This window comes from Haematobia irritans, chromosome 5 (assembly GCF_050003625.1).
Source record: "Haematobia irritans isolate KBUSLIRL chromosome 5, ASM5000362v1, whole genome shotgun sequence".
Classification (NCBI taxonomy): domain Eukaryota; kingdom Metazoa; phylum Arthropoda; class Insecta; order Diptera; family Muscidae; genus Haematobia; species Haematobia irritans.
Genome location: NC_134401.1, coordinates 109,134,547 through 109,149,957, shown reverse-complemented (window position 1 = coordinate 109,149,957; position 15,411 = coordinate 109,134,547). Strand labels below are relative to the sequence as shown.

Genomic DNA, 15,411 nt, shown 5'->3' with positions numbered 1-15,411 from the left:
CATGGAAAATTTGAGAAGTACCACATAGCCCGACATGACAATATAAAGAAAACTTTGTAAACAACTTCATTTTTTGGTGGGTAGTGCGGTACATTATGTATACAACAAACTTCTTCTAATTTTGTTCACATTTTATGTCCAAGTCTACATTTTTTCCATCTAAGTGGTTCCAGCAACATTCCTCCCGTATTTTCCCTTTCTCTCTATCCATCTCTTTTCATTACTTCACATTTGTTGTTTTTCCTAATTTAGGTTTTTTTTTTTTCAAAACATATGAAATTTCGAAAATGCCATTGGCATTTTTTGTATTTATTTCATGATGTTTCCATGATTATAATAAAATGAAGTTTGGTTCTTCAAATGACATTCTTACCCCCATTTTCATAGAGCTCCGTTAGTGCTACGTTAGCTAACGAACTTTAGCTAACGAACTATCTACATATCTGTCATCTTGCGTATACATTCCATATGCCAGTTAGAAACTTAACTGCTGAAAATTTTTCAGTTAAAGTTAACCGGAGAAAAGATATTTCCATTTTTCTTGCTATTAACTGGCAGTTAAAGCCTAATGGAGCTACATGAAAATGGCCGTTGGTAGTATTTCATTACGTTTGTTTGCATGAAATATAACATTTTCATTTATACCCCACCCCGTGGGGTATAAACTTATGAAACGTTTTCTAATGCCAGAGTACGGGAAAAGTTTCATAGAGATGATCATTGGAATGAAGGAATGAAATATGATATTGCAAAATGTTGTTTTGTTTATTACTTTTGCTGCTGGCATTGTTTTTTTTATACCCTTCACCACTACTGTGGTACAGGGTATAATAAGTTTGTGCATTTGTATGTAACGCCAAGAAGGAGTAATCATAGACCAACCTTTTAGTATACGGATCGGCTTAGAATTAAATTCTGAGTCGATTTAGCGATGTCCGTCTGTCTGTCTGTCCGTCTGTCTGTCTGTCTGTCTGTCTGTCTGTCTGTCTGTTGATGTATATTTGTGTGCAAAGTACAGCTCGCAGTTTTAGTCCGATTGTCCTAAAATTTGGTATAGGGTCCTGTTTCGGCTCAAAGACGATCCCTATTGATTTTGGAAAAAATCGGTCCAGATTTAGATATAGCTGCCATATATATTTTTCACCGATCTGGTCATAATTGGCGTGTATATCAACCGATCTTCCTCAAATTCCGTACATCCGAATATTTTATGAGTCTCGAAAAACTTGCAAAATATCAGCCAAATCAGTTCAGATTTAGATATAGCTCCCATATATAGCTTTCGCCCGATTTACACTCAAATGACCACAGAGGCCAATTTTTTGCTCCGATTTAGTTGAAATTTTGCACAGGGAGCAAAATTAACATTATAGCTATGCGTGTCAAATTTGGTTGAAATCGGTTCAGATTTAGATATAGCTCCCATATATAGCTTTCGCCCGATTTACACTCAAATGACCACAGAGGCCAATTTTTTGCTCCGATTTAATTGAAATTTTGCACAGGGAGTAGAATTAGCATTGTAGCTATGCGTGCCAAATTTGGTTCAAAATCGGTTCAGATTTAGATATATCTCCCATATATAGCTTTCGCCCGATTTACACTCATATGACCACAGAGGCCAATTTTTGTTCCGATTTAGTTGAAATTTTGCACAGGGAGTAGAATTAGCATTGTAGCTATGCGTGCCAAATTTGGTTGAAATCGGTTCAGATTTAGATATAGCTCCCATATATATGTTTTTCTGATTTCGACAAAAATGGTAAAAATACCAACATTTTCCTTGTTAAATCGTTGTAAAATGACTCTAATTTTCCCAAACCTCTAATACATATATATCGAGCGATAAATGATACATAAACTTTTGCGAAGTTTCCTTAAAATTGCTTCAGATTTAAATGTTTCCATATTCCCATATTTTTTTACTAAAATTGTGTTCCACCCAAGTGCATTAGCCAACTTAAATTTTGAGTCTATAGATTTTGTAAAATCAAATTCTGTCCAAATCGAGTGATATTTAAATGTATGTATTTGGGACAAACCTTTATATATAGCCCCCAACTCATTTGACGGATGTTATATGGTATCGAAAATTTAGATCTACAAAGTGGTGCAGGGTATAATATAGTCGGCCCCGCCCGACTTTAGACTTTCCTTACTTGTTTTGTATTATTTTATCCCGCGTATTATTAAATATTAATTTCATAAATTATAAATTTATTTGAGTCACTTTTATCGAATGTTTGGCAAATTTATGTTCTTATTTCATTCCTAAGGCTTAAAATGGGAGCCACCGTGGTGCAATGGTTAGCATGCCCGCCTTGCATACACAAGGTCGTGGGTTCGATTCCTGCTTCGACCGAACACCAAAAAGTTTTTCAGCGGTGGATTATCCCACCTCAGTAATGCTGGTGACATTTCTGAGGGTTTCAAAGCTTCTCTAAGTGGTTTCACTGCAATGTGGAACGCCGTTCGGACTCGGCTATAAAAAGGAGGTCCCTTGTCATTGAGCTTAACATGGAATCGGGCAGCACTCAGTGATAAGAGAGAAGTTCACCAATGTGGTATCACAATGGACTGAATAGTCTAAGTGAGCCTGATACATCGGGCTGCCACCTAACCTAACCTAACCTAAGGCTTAACATCCCACCAAAAATAATTGGAAGTTTTTCTAAAGGCATGATTTTGAAAGCACTTCCAAAAATGTCGTCCTAAAGATGTTCTTTATTTTAACTCCACAGAAAGTTTTTTAATTAAATTTTTTATAACTCGCTTTTTTCATACTTTTAATACAAATAGGTTAAAAACAAAGTAAGAATTAATAAAATGGTACACATTATTTAATTTTTTTTTTTTTCGAAAAAAAAACTCTAAATCCATTGTAAAATTTTTGAAAAAATTTCAGTTCAAACACTTCAGACAAATGCTTTACAAATCATGAAAAATATAAGAATTGTTTATTTGTCAAAATATTATAAAATTTTTTAATCCACATCAAAAACACTGAATTCGGATCACACCTTAAGAAGTGATGCATGTTCAGTGCAACTGTTGTGGGAATGGTGGACATCCGTCCTATGTCAAGCCCATGTTAAATTTATCGCTTATGCGTCAATTTTGCATCACTTCCGGATTAAAAAAAAAAAAACATTTTCCCTACTTTTGCTGGGTTTCTAATGCCTGAGGTGATGTAGTGTAGTGTAGTGTAGGTTAATAAACCCGCAAAATATTTTTTTTCACCACTACTATGGTAATGGTATAATAAGTTTGTGCACTTGTATGTACCACCAAGAAGAAGCAGTCTTAGACCTTAAACTTTTATATACCGATCGTCTTAGAATTAAGTTCTGAGTGGATTTGGCAATGCCCGTCTGTCTGTCTGTCTGTCTGTCTGTCTGTCTGTCTGTCTGCCTGTATATAGATGTAATTTTGTGTGCCACGTACAGTTCAAGTCCGATCGTCATCTAATTAGGAATACGTTCTTTCTTCAGGTCAAAGACAATTGTTTTTGATTTTGGGGAAAATCGGTTCAGATTTAGATATAGCTCTCATATATATATTTATCACCGACTTGATGATAATTGACCAGTTAATGAACCGATCTTCTTGAAATTTCGTACATCTGAATGTTTGACAAGCCTCGTAAATCTTGCAAAATATCAATGAAATCAGTTCAGATGCCAAATTACTTGGGTTGCGGTAACCGTTTGACAACATTTTCTATAGAAGTAAAATTTGGAAAAAATTTTCTATAGAAATAAAATTTGGAAAAAATTTTCTATAGAAATAAAATGTTGACAAAATTTTCTATAGATATAAAATTTTGACAAAATTTTCTATAGAAATAAAATTTTGACAAAATTTTCTATAGAAATAAAATTTTGACAAATTTTTCTATAGAAATAACATTTTGACAATGTTTTCTATAAAAATAAAATTTTGGTAGATTATTTTTGGCTCGAGTGGCAACCATGATTATGTACCGATATGGACCAATTTTTGTGTGATTGGGGATCGGCTATATATAACTATAGACCGATATGGACCAATTATGGCAATTATAAGCGGCCTTCGGACGAATTTTGCTCCTACAAAAGGCTCCGGAGATCAAATCTGGGGAACGGTTTATATGGGGGGCTATATATAATTATGGACCGATATGGACTAATTCTTGCGTGTTTGTTAGAGACCACATTCTAACACCATGTTCCAAATTTCAACCGGATCGGATGAATTTAGCTCCTCCAAGAGGCTCCGGAGGACAAATCTTGGGATCGATTTTTATGGGGGCTATATATATAATTATGGACCGATATGGACTAATTCTTGCATGGTTGTTAGAGACCATATACTAACACCACGTACCAAATTTCATCCGGATCGGATGAATTTTGCTCCTCTAAGAGGCTCCGGAGGTCAAATCTGGGGATCGGCTTATATGGGGGCTATATGTAATTATGGAGCAATATGGACCACTTTTGGCATGGTTGTTAGATTCAATATACTAACACCACGTACCAAATTTCAATCGGATCGGAAAACTTTTGCTCTTCTAAGAGGCTCCGGAGGTCAAATCTGGAGATCGGTTGATATGGGGGCTATATATAATTATGGGTCGATGTGGACCAATTTTTGGATGGTCATTAGAGCCGGATCGGATGAAATTTGGTTCTCTTAGAGGCTCCGCAAGTCAAATCGGGGGATCGGTTTATATGGGGGCTATATGTAATTATGGACCGATATGGACAAATTTTTGAATGGTTGTTAGAGACTATATACTAACACCATGTACCAAATTTCAACCGGATCGGATGTAATTTGGTTCTCTTAGAGGCTCCGCAAGCCAAATCGGGGGATCGGTTTATATGGGGGCTATATGTAATTATGGACCGATATGGACCAATTTTTGCATGGTTGTTAGAGACCATATACTAACACCATGTGCCAAATTTCAGCCGCATCGGATGAAATTTGCTTCTCTTAGAGCAATCGCAAGCCAAATTTGGGGGTCCGTTTATTTGGGGGCTATACGTAAAAGTGGACCGATATGGCCCATTTGCAATACCATCCGACCTACATCAATAGCAACTACTTGTGTCAAGTTTCAAGTCGATAGCTTGTTTCGTTCGGAAGTTAGCGTGATTTCAACAGACGGACGGACGGTCATGCTCAGATCGACTCAGAATTTCACCACGACCCAGAATATATATACTTTATGGGGTCTTAGAGCAATATTTCGATGTGTTACAAACGGAATGACAAAGTTAATATACCCCCATCCTATGGTGGAGGGTATAAAAATACATCTCCACTTTTTCCAAATATATCATTACTTTCTTTTCTAGACTAAGTACTTATGGATCCACCTTCGTATTATATATCACCTCTCATAAGACGAAGGCGATAAACATTTATGCCCTGTTTCTGTATATCGAACGAAAGGTTTTGTTTCGTATTCTAAACGTAAAATTTATATCGGTCAAGGAGTGGTCATATGAATTTGACATGTACTACAAAGTTGTTTATAATTTTATAGGCTACATTTTTCCCTCGACTGTTTGCTAAAATTTTCAATGAGCTGTAGTCCAAAAACCGAAAAAATCGATGATAAAAGTGGTCATTTTATCGACATTTTTGCGGTTTTGAGCATGAAGATGGAAATTTTCCGACTTATTATATTCAGCATTTTTGTCAAGAGCTACAGCTTTGCTGAATACCTCAAAAATGAATTCACACCATTTTTCAAGCTATGGTCATATGAAAATTGCAAAATGTGCTCAAATTCGAATTTGGCGACAAAATGTTAGAGGCTCATTAAAGACAAACGGCAACCAATCTGACAAAATCCAGAAATTACGTTTCTTCTCTCATCGAGTACTTTCGGCTGGGATAAGTGATTTTTGTTTGGAGACAAAAAGTTGAATTTTGGGTCATAGTGCTATCGAACATATACAATAAAAACATTTTTAACATTTAAAAGAATTTTCAAGCCAAACATATTAAATTCCTCCTTTTTGATAATCGATGTATTCTCATACAAACGATACCAACTTTTAAAAATAGAAAAACCCAAAATCATTCGAATTCGAGTGACTGCCTTTCTTTCGAATGGGTTTTCGTTCGATATACAGGGACAGGGCATTAAACTAAAACTTGTATGACACACACATTAAGATAAACATAAACTAGCATTTCCACCTTCATAGTGACATAAACTATGAATTGGAAGTTGGGGCCATTAAAGTTATTGGCATTTAGTTGGCCATATTTGCCTCCCGTATATACAATGTTGTCTTTATGTTGACCATCAATGAGTTTATGAGTTTATCTATAAGCCACATTCCATTTCCTGGCATTCCTGGTTGGACAAACTCAAACATACATTTCCATTAATAATAACGCTGCTGTATTATATGTGGCCTCGCCAGGCATATGCTCAGCATGTCCTTTGGTCATTTAAGCCATTGTCTGTTATGTGGCAACTGAGACATCCCCTAGACTTGTTGGCAATATTAAACACCAACATCATAACCGTCCCCTTTTCATATAACTCATAGACCATGTGTACTGTGTGCCAATAAAGGAAAATCGTTTAACAAATTAAGCTCAATAATAACCCACAAGGTTAATGGGGGAGAACGGAGAAAATTATTATTAGGAATTATTAGTTCTTAAAATTTGATAAATACTTATTTTTCTCCACTTGGGAGAATTTAATATTTAATATATAAATCGATAGACATCACAATTTCCAAAAGGTTATGTTTTTTGAAGTTATTATTAAAAATTGTTGACAAATTAAAAATAAACATTGTCCGATTTTTTAATACAAAATTTTGTACAAAAATTTGTGTTTTCGTTTTTGGACAATTTTGGTTTTCAATTCGAAATTTAAACATTTTAATAAAACCTGCTCGTACACAGACTTAAACTTTACACATTAACGGATATTTTCATTCACAAAACAAAAGCCTGAAAAGTTCATTAGGGAAATTAAAATATGGCTGATAAACAACTAAAATCACATCGAACCCTGTTTTAATCTTAAGAACCCAGAAGGGACGATATCACTCTTTTTGTTTTGTTTTATTTTGCTGTCTTTAACCCCATATATTATTTTATTTTTATACCCTCCACCATAGAATGCGTAATATACCACCTTTGTCATTCCATTTGTAACGCATCGAAATATTGATACTAGTCCTTAGATGGGATATACATTCGACTTTTGTGGTGAAATTTTGAATCAATCAGCCCGTCAGTCTGTTCAAATCTAGTTTCGAACAAATACCAAACAGTTTTCCAGCGGTGGATTATCCCCTCCCAAAAATGCTGGTGACTTTTCTGAGTGTTTCAAAGTTTGTGTAAGTAGTTTGACCACAATGTGGAACGCCGTTCGGACTCGCAGCTGTTCACCATTGTACTATGGGCGAAATCATGAATTTAACGGCAAACAATACTTCCCATCAAGTTAGATTTACAAAGTTTGATGTGTAGATTTGTATTTCTATAGAAAGTTTTGGCAGCTTTTTCTACAAAAAATAAAATGTTAGCAACATTTTCTACAAAAATAATATTTTTTCAAAATTTCCTTCAGAAATCAAATTTTGGTACAATAAATAAAATTTCCTAAAAATTTTCTCCCGTAATAAATTTTTGGCAAAATTTTCTATAGAAATAAAATTTTTAATAGAACTAAAATTTTAACAAAATTATCTATAGAAATAAAATTTTGACAAAATTTACTATAGAATTAAAATTTTGACAAAATTTTCTATAGAAATAAGATTTGACAAAATTTTCTGCAGAAATACAATTTTGACAAAATTTTCTAGAGAAATTAAATTTTGGAAAATTTTTCTATAGAAATAAAATTTAGCAAGATTTTCTAAAGAAATAATATTTTGACAAAATTTGCCATAGAAATAAAATTTTGACAAAATTTTCTTAGAAATAAAATTTTGACAAAATTTTCTTAGAAATAAAATTTTGACAAAATTTTCTATAAAAATAAAATTTTGACAAAATTTTCTATAGAAATAAAATTTTGACAAAATTTTCTATAAAAATAAAATTTTGACAAAATTTTCTATAGAAATAAAATTTTGACAAAATTTACTATAGAATTAAAATTTTGAAAAAAATTTATTTCTACAGAAACAAAATTTGACAAAATTTTCTACAGAAATACAATTTTGACAAAATTTTCTAGAGAAATAAAATTTCCAAAAAATTGTCTACCGTAATAAAATTTTCGCAAGATTTTCTATAGAAATACAATTTTAACAACATTTTCTATAGAAATAAAATTTTGACAAAATTGTCTACAGAAATACAATTTTGACAAAATTTTTTAAAGAACTAAAATTTTGACCAAATTATCTATAGAACTAAAATTTTGACAACATTTAACAACATTTTTAATAAAAATAAAATTTTGGCACAATTTTCTATAGAAGTAAAATTTTTGGCAGCTTTTTCTATAAAAAATAAAATTTTAGCAACATTTTCTATAGAAATAACATTTTGTCAAAATTTCCTTCAGAAATCAAATTTTGGTACAATTTTCTATAGAAATAAAATTTCCTAAAAATAGAATAGAATATAGAATAAAAATTTCCTAAATTTTTGGCAAAATTTTCTATAGAAATAAAATTTTGGCAAAATTTTCTATAGAAATAAAATTTTGGCAAAATTTTCTATATAAATAAAATTTTGGCAAGATTTTCTATAGAAATAAAATTTTGCCAAAATTTTCTATAGAAACAAAATTTTGACAAAATTTTCTATAGAACTAAAATTTTGACCAAATTATCTATAGAACTAAAATTTTGACAACATTTAACAACAGTTTTAATAAAAATAAAATTTTGGCACAATTTTCTATAGAAGAAAAATTTTTGGCAGCTTTTTCTATAAAAAATAAAATTTTAGCAACATTTTCTATAGAAATAACATTTTGTCAAAATTTCCTTCAGAAATCAAATTTTGGTACAATTTTCTATAGAAATAAAATGTCCTACAAATAGAATAGAATATAGAATAAAAATTTCCTAAATTTTGGCAAAATTTTCTATAGAAATAAAATTTTGGCAAAATTTTCTATAGAAATAAAATTTTGGCAAAATTTTCTATAGAAATAAAATTTTGGCAAGATTTTCTATAGAAATAAAATTTTGCCAAAATTTTCTATAGAAACAAAATTTTGACAAAATTTTCTATAGAACTAAAATTTTGACCAAATTATCTATAGAACTAAAATTTTGACAAAATTTGCCGTAGAAATAAAATTTTGAGAAAATTTTCTATAGAAATAAAATTTGACAAAATTTTCTACAGAAATACACTTTTGACAAATTTTTCTAGAGAAATTTTGGACAAAATTTTCTATAGAAATAAAATTTGACAAAATTTTTTACAGAAATACAATTTTGACAAAATTTTCTATAGAAATAAAATTTCCTACAAATTGTCTCCCGTAATAAAATTTTGGCAAAATTTTCTACAGAAACACAATTTTGACAAAATTTTCTATAGAAATAAAATTTGACAAAATTTTGTATAAAAATAAAATTTTGACAAAATTTTGTATAGAAATAAAATTTTGACAAAATTTAGAATTAAAATTTTGGCGAAAATTTATTTCTATAGAAATAAAATTTGACAAAATTTTCTACAGAAATACAATTTTGACAAAATTTTCTATAGAAATAAAATTTCCTACAAATTGTCTCCCGTAATAAAATTTTGGCAAAATTTTCTATAGAAATAAAATTTGACAAAATTTCCTACAGAAACACAATTTTGACAAAATTTTCTATAGAAATAAAATTTTTAAAAAGTTTTCTATAGAAAACAAGTAAGTAAAGTCTAAAGTCGGGCGGAGCCGACTATATTATACCCTTCGCCAATATGTAGACAAACATTTGTGTTACCATCTCAACTACTTAAAATTTGCTGGGAGCTATATAAAAGTTTGCATTTCCATATACAAATACTTTTAATGGAAACAATTTTTTGTACTTCTACAAAAACTCTAGAATTAAAATTTAAATCGGCTAACGCCCTGGGATGAAACACAATTTTAGGACAATTAAAGTAATATTTACAATTTTTGCTACTCAGCAGTGGCGATTGTACCAGGATATTGGTTAGATCTCGCCAAGATATGTGGTCAAGTGTGGGTTGTGATATATTATTTGGTCTAGTCGGGCGACTTGGAGCCTTACTTAAAACTCATCCGTTCTGTGGAAATGTTGGCATTGCAGTGTGTAGGATATGGCTAAGATATGGTGAAATAATAACAGAATTTTGTGTAAAGTGTGAGAATTTTGGACATATTTGTATTCTCTGAGGAAACTATCCAGTCAATTGGAGGAAAATCCCATTGAAAATGGGGCTAAAATATGGGGGTATAACTTTGGCCCCCCTGGTGAAATGAGTGCCAATCGGACGGGAGATATATACGGGAGCCATATCTAAATCTGAACCGATTTCAAATTTGACACACTTAACGATACTATTAAACGTACCCCTTGCGCAAAATTTGAAGCAAATCACGGCAACATTCTGGCTTTTGTGGCCATATAAGTTCAAATCGGACGAAAGATATATATGGGAGCTATATCTAAATTTGAACCGATTTCAATCAAATTTACCAAGCATTGGTAGAATGTCAATACTACCCTCTGTGCAAAACTTCACGAAGATCGGTAGTAAACTTTGGCCTCTGTGGTCATATGAGTACAAATCGGACGAAAGATATATATGGGAGCTATATCTAAATCTGAACCGATTTAGGTGATATTTTGCAAGATTTTCGAGATTCATAAAATATTTGGATGTACGGTATTTCAAGAAAATCGGTTGATAAACACGCTAACTATGACCAAATCAGGAATAAATATATATGACAGCTATATCTAAATCTGAACCGATTTTTTCCAAAACCAATAGCGATAGTCTCTGTCCCAAGAAACGGCCCTATGCCAAATTTGAGGACGATCGGACTTGAATTGCGAGCTGTACTTTGTGCACAAAATTACATATACAAACAGACGGACGGACAGACAGACAGACAGACAGACGGACATCGCTAAATCGACTCAGAATTTAATTCTAAGCCGATCGGTATACTAAAAGATGGGTTTACTCATCTAATTCACATTTTTTTGTTTTAATTCCTAACAAGCTTAAGACCCTAGCAGTCATAACTTACAATTATATTTATAATTTTATTGTAAATGTAATTAATTGATAAATAAATAAAATAAGATGGGTCTATGACCACTATTTCTTGGCGTTACATACAAATGCACAAACTTATTATACCCTGTACCACAGTAGTGGTGAAGGGTATAAAAATTAGACTCAATATTTTATAGAAATACAATTTTGTAAATTTTTTCTATAGAACTAAAATTTTGATAAAATTATCTATTGAAATAAAATTTTGACAAAATTTACTATAGAATTGAAATTTTGAAAAAAAATTTCTATAGAAATAAAATTTTGGCAAAATTTTCTATACAAATAAAATTTTAACAAAATTTTGTAAAGAAATAAAATTTTAACAAAATTTTCTATAGAAATAAAATTTTGACAAAATTTTAAATAAATTTTTGAAAAAAAATTCTTTAGAAATAACTATTTATTTATTTAGACAAAGTTCTCTATAGAAATAAAATTTTGACAAAATTTTCTGTACAAATGAAATTTTAACAAAATTTTCTATAGAAATAAAATTTTGACTAAATTTTCTATAGAAAAAAAATTCTGATAGAAATAAAAGTTTGACAAAATTTTCCTTAGATATAAAATTTTGTCAAAATTTTCGTTACAAATAAAATTTTGAAAAAAAAAATCTTATTTATTTACTTATTTATTTAGACAAAATTTTCTATAGGAATAAATTTTCTGTGCAAATAAAATTTTAACAAAATTTTCTACAGAAATAAAATTTCTTTATATAGAAAATTTTGCCACAAATATATGTCTATAGAAAATTTTGTCAAAATGTTATTCCTATAGAAAATTTTGATGTTTTATCGATAGGTTCGAGTGTAATTTACATCGACTCAGAACATCAACACGAACCAAATTTATATACTTTATGTGATCTTAGACTAATATTTGGATGTGTTACATACGAAATGAAAAGTTAATATACTGCGAGTATCCATTGCGTGAAAATGCTTTTTTACGGCATAAATTTTCACTGTTAACCAAAGATAATTAAAAATCCAGCAGCAGTTAGCAACAATAGAAAAACGTAAAAGGGAGGGAGAGGGTTAAAAAAAGTTAACTTCCATTTGAAGATTTTTAGAAAATCTTTACTGGCTTACGGTTATTTCCATTATTTTGAATTTCTAAAAATTGCTACGATTGAATGACCGACCACCAATCCAAACAAAAAAGGCTTGAACCCTGATTTGTTATTCTCCTGTGTAGATAGGGGTTGTGGGTCTATTGTTTTTGGTTTGTGCCAAATATCAACCCTTGAGCTTTAAACTTTTCAGTTCTCCGAATATCTGTTTCACAAACCCCATTCACTTTTTCCCATTACCCCAAAGTGTGGTCAATGTGAAAATGACATTTTAATACCATTTCGATTTCAATTTTGGTTAAAACAATAGAAAGAAATTAAATTGCATTGTATGTTTTTGTTTTGTTTTTTATTTGGTGGCATTTGTGATTTCAATTACACTTGTTGACCTCTCAACCCTTATCAAACTAGGTAGAATGAATGTAAAAAAAACCATTTGACAACTAAACTTTTATTTTTTTTTTTGAATAACTTGACCCATATCCATATGAAACCTGGCCAAAATTCTTGTTCAAATGGTTAAAACATATTGTTTGCTGCCATGTAAGTTATGTGTTTACTAAAAATATTTCTTTTATTACAATTTTAAAAACTATAATAAACATTAAAGCACTAGCTTCAAAAGCTATCGGTTTTGCCCTTAGAATAAATGTGTTGGATATAAAAATTCTGTACATCATCGCCCGTCTCTATAATCCAACCTAAAAAAAATTGTGCAACTTCAGTTTTTTTCATCTTACCTTTATAGCTCGTTGACATTCTCCTTTATATGGAACTTATTTTGTTATGTTTCCTTAAAATTTCACAAATATGACGTTGGACACTTCTCACAGTTTTCTCACTGTTTTCAAAAACCGTAGTTATTTTTGTATATTTTGTCATAAAATTTTTTTTTATGGCAAATATTATGATGGTTGATTTTTTTTTTACTCTTTTGTTTTTATGCCATTAAACAAGGGATACATTTTTTCTGTAACATTTACACTTTAGGTCGATTTAAGTTTTTTTTTTGTTTTCTATGGGAAAGATTTGCTTATATTTTGTACATAATTTTATGTTCTTGTTTTACTTTTTACTTTTCGTTTTTCGTTAATCAGATTTGCTGATGGTTATTTTAAGAGCCATAAATTATACCCAGCTTCTGGTAACACATTTCTGAAATAAAAAGAGAAAATAAATTCAATTAAATGGTTGCTTCAAAAATATGACGTTCATCTTAGATGATATTTGATTCTGTTTATTTTTTCGCTAAACCACTATGTGATAGTCTATATGACCATGTACTCCAAATGGAATCTTTTTCACACAAACTGAAACGTTTTTCATATTAAATGAAACACCTTTCAAATCATATGAAACCATTTTCAATTTAAATGGAACTGTGTGGAGACCTTTGACTTGAATAATTTCACAGTGTTTAACTTGTAATTTTATCTGGTAAAACTACCAAACTTACTAAGCTGGCATTGTGCAATAAGGGCGATGCACCAAACTTCAAATCATTCGCTACATCAGTGTCAAATTAGCTGAATGGTATGTATAAAAAATCACGGTTGCCACTCGTGCCAAAAATAATCTACCAACATTTGAAGAACATTTTACCAAAAATAGAAAAAATTTAAAAAATTTGATAAAAGTGTATTAATTTTTAGAAAGTTTTATCTAAATTTTATTTCTTTAGAAAAGTTGGTCAAAATTTTATTTCTTTAGAACAGTTTTATCAAAATTTTATTTCTATAGAAAATTTTATAAAAATTTTATTTCAATAGAAATGTTATTCCTATAGAAAATGTTGTCAAGATTTTATTTCTATAGAAAATTTTATCAAGATTTTATTTCTATAGAAAATTTTATCAAAATTTTATTTCTATAGAAAATTTTGTCAAAATTTTATTTTATAGACAATTTTATCAAAATTTTATTTCTATTGAAAATTTTATCAAAATTTTATTTCTATAGAAAATTTTATGAAAATTTCATTTATGTAGAACATTTTATTAAAATTGTATTTTTATAGAAGATTTTATCAAAATTTTATTTCTATAGAAAATTTTATCAAAATTTTATTTCTATAGAAAATTTTGTCAAAATTTTGTTTTATAGAAAATTATATCCAAATTATATTTCTATTGAAAATTTTATTTCTATAGACAATTTTATCAAAATTTTATTTCTATAGAAACTTTTATCAAAATTTTATTTCTATAGAAAATTTTGTCAAAATTTTATTTTATAGAAAATTATATCAAAATTTTATTTCTATTGAAAATTTTATTTCTATAGAAAATTTTCTCAAAATTTTATTTTATAGAAAATTATATCAAAATTTTATTTCTATTGAAAGTTTTATTTCTATAGACAATTTTATCAAAATTTTATTTTTATAGAAATTTTTATCAAAATTTTATTTCTATAAAAAATTTTGTCAAAATTTTATTTCTATAGAAAATTATATCAAAATTTTATTTCTATAGAAAATTTTGTCAAAAATTTACATCTATAGAAAATTTTGTCAAAATTTTATTTCTATAGAAAATTTTATCAATATTTTATTTCTATAGAAAATTTTATCAAAATTTTATTTCTATAGAAAATTTTATCAAAATTTTATTTCTACAGAAAATTTTGTCAAAATTTTATTTCTATAGAAAATTTTATCAATATTTTATTTCTATAGAAAATTTTGGCAAAATTTTACTTCTATAGAAAATTTTATGAAAATTTCATTTATGTAGAAAATTTTATTAAAATTGTATTTTTATAGAAGATTTTATCAAAATTTCATTTATGTAGAAAATTTTATTAAAATTGTATTTTTATAGAAGATTTTATCAAAATTTTAATTCTATAGAAAATTATATCAAAATTTTATTTCTATTGAAAATTTTGTCAAAATTTTTTTTCTATAGAAAATTTTATCAAAATTTTATTTCTATAGAAAATTTTGTCAAAATTTTATTTTTTTAGAAAATTTTATCAAAATTTTATTCCTATAGAAAATTTTGCCAAAATTTTACTTCTATAGAAAATTTTGTCAAAATTTTATTTTTATAGAAAATTTTATCAAGATTTTATTTCTATAGAAA

The 15,411-nt window shown here is 29.1% G+C and overlaps 1 protein-coding gene across 1 annotated transcript in view; it reads right to left on the bottom strand.

Moving 5' to 3' along the window:
* Window positions 1-15,411, bottom strand: part of LOC142239988 (uncharacterized) — a 235,093-nt gene that overhangs the window by 161,036 nt on the left and 58,646 nt on the right. The window contains exon 2 of the mRNA XM_075311713.1: window positions 13,066-13,480. The gene's annotated coding sequence lies outside the window, so the exon portion shown is untranslated. The remainder of the gene's footprint in view (window positions 1-13,065; window positions 13,481-15,411) is intronic.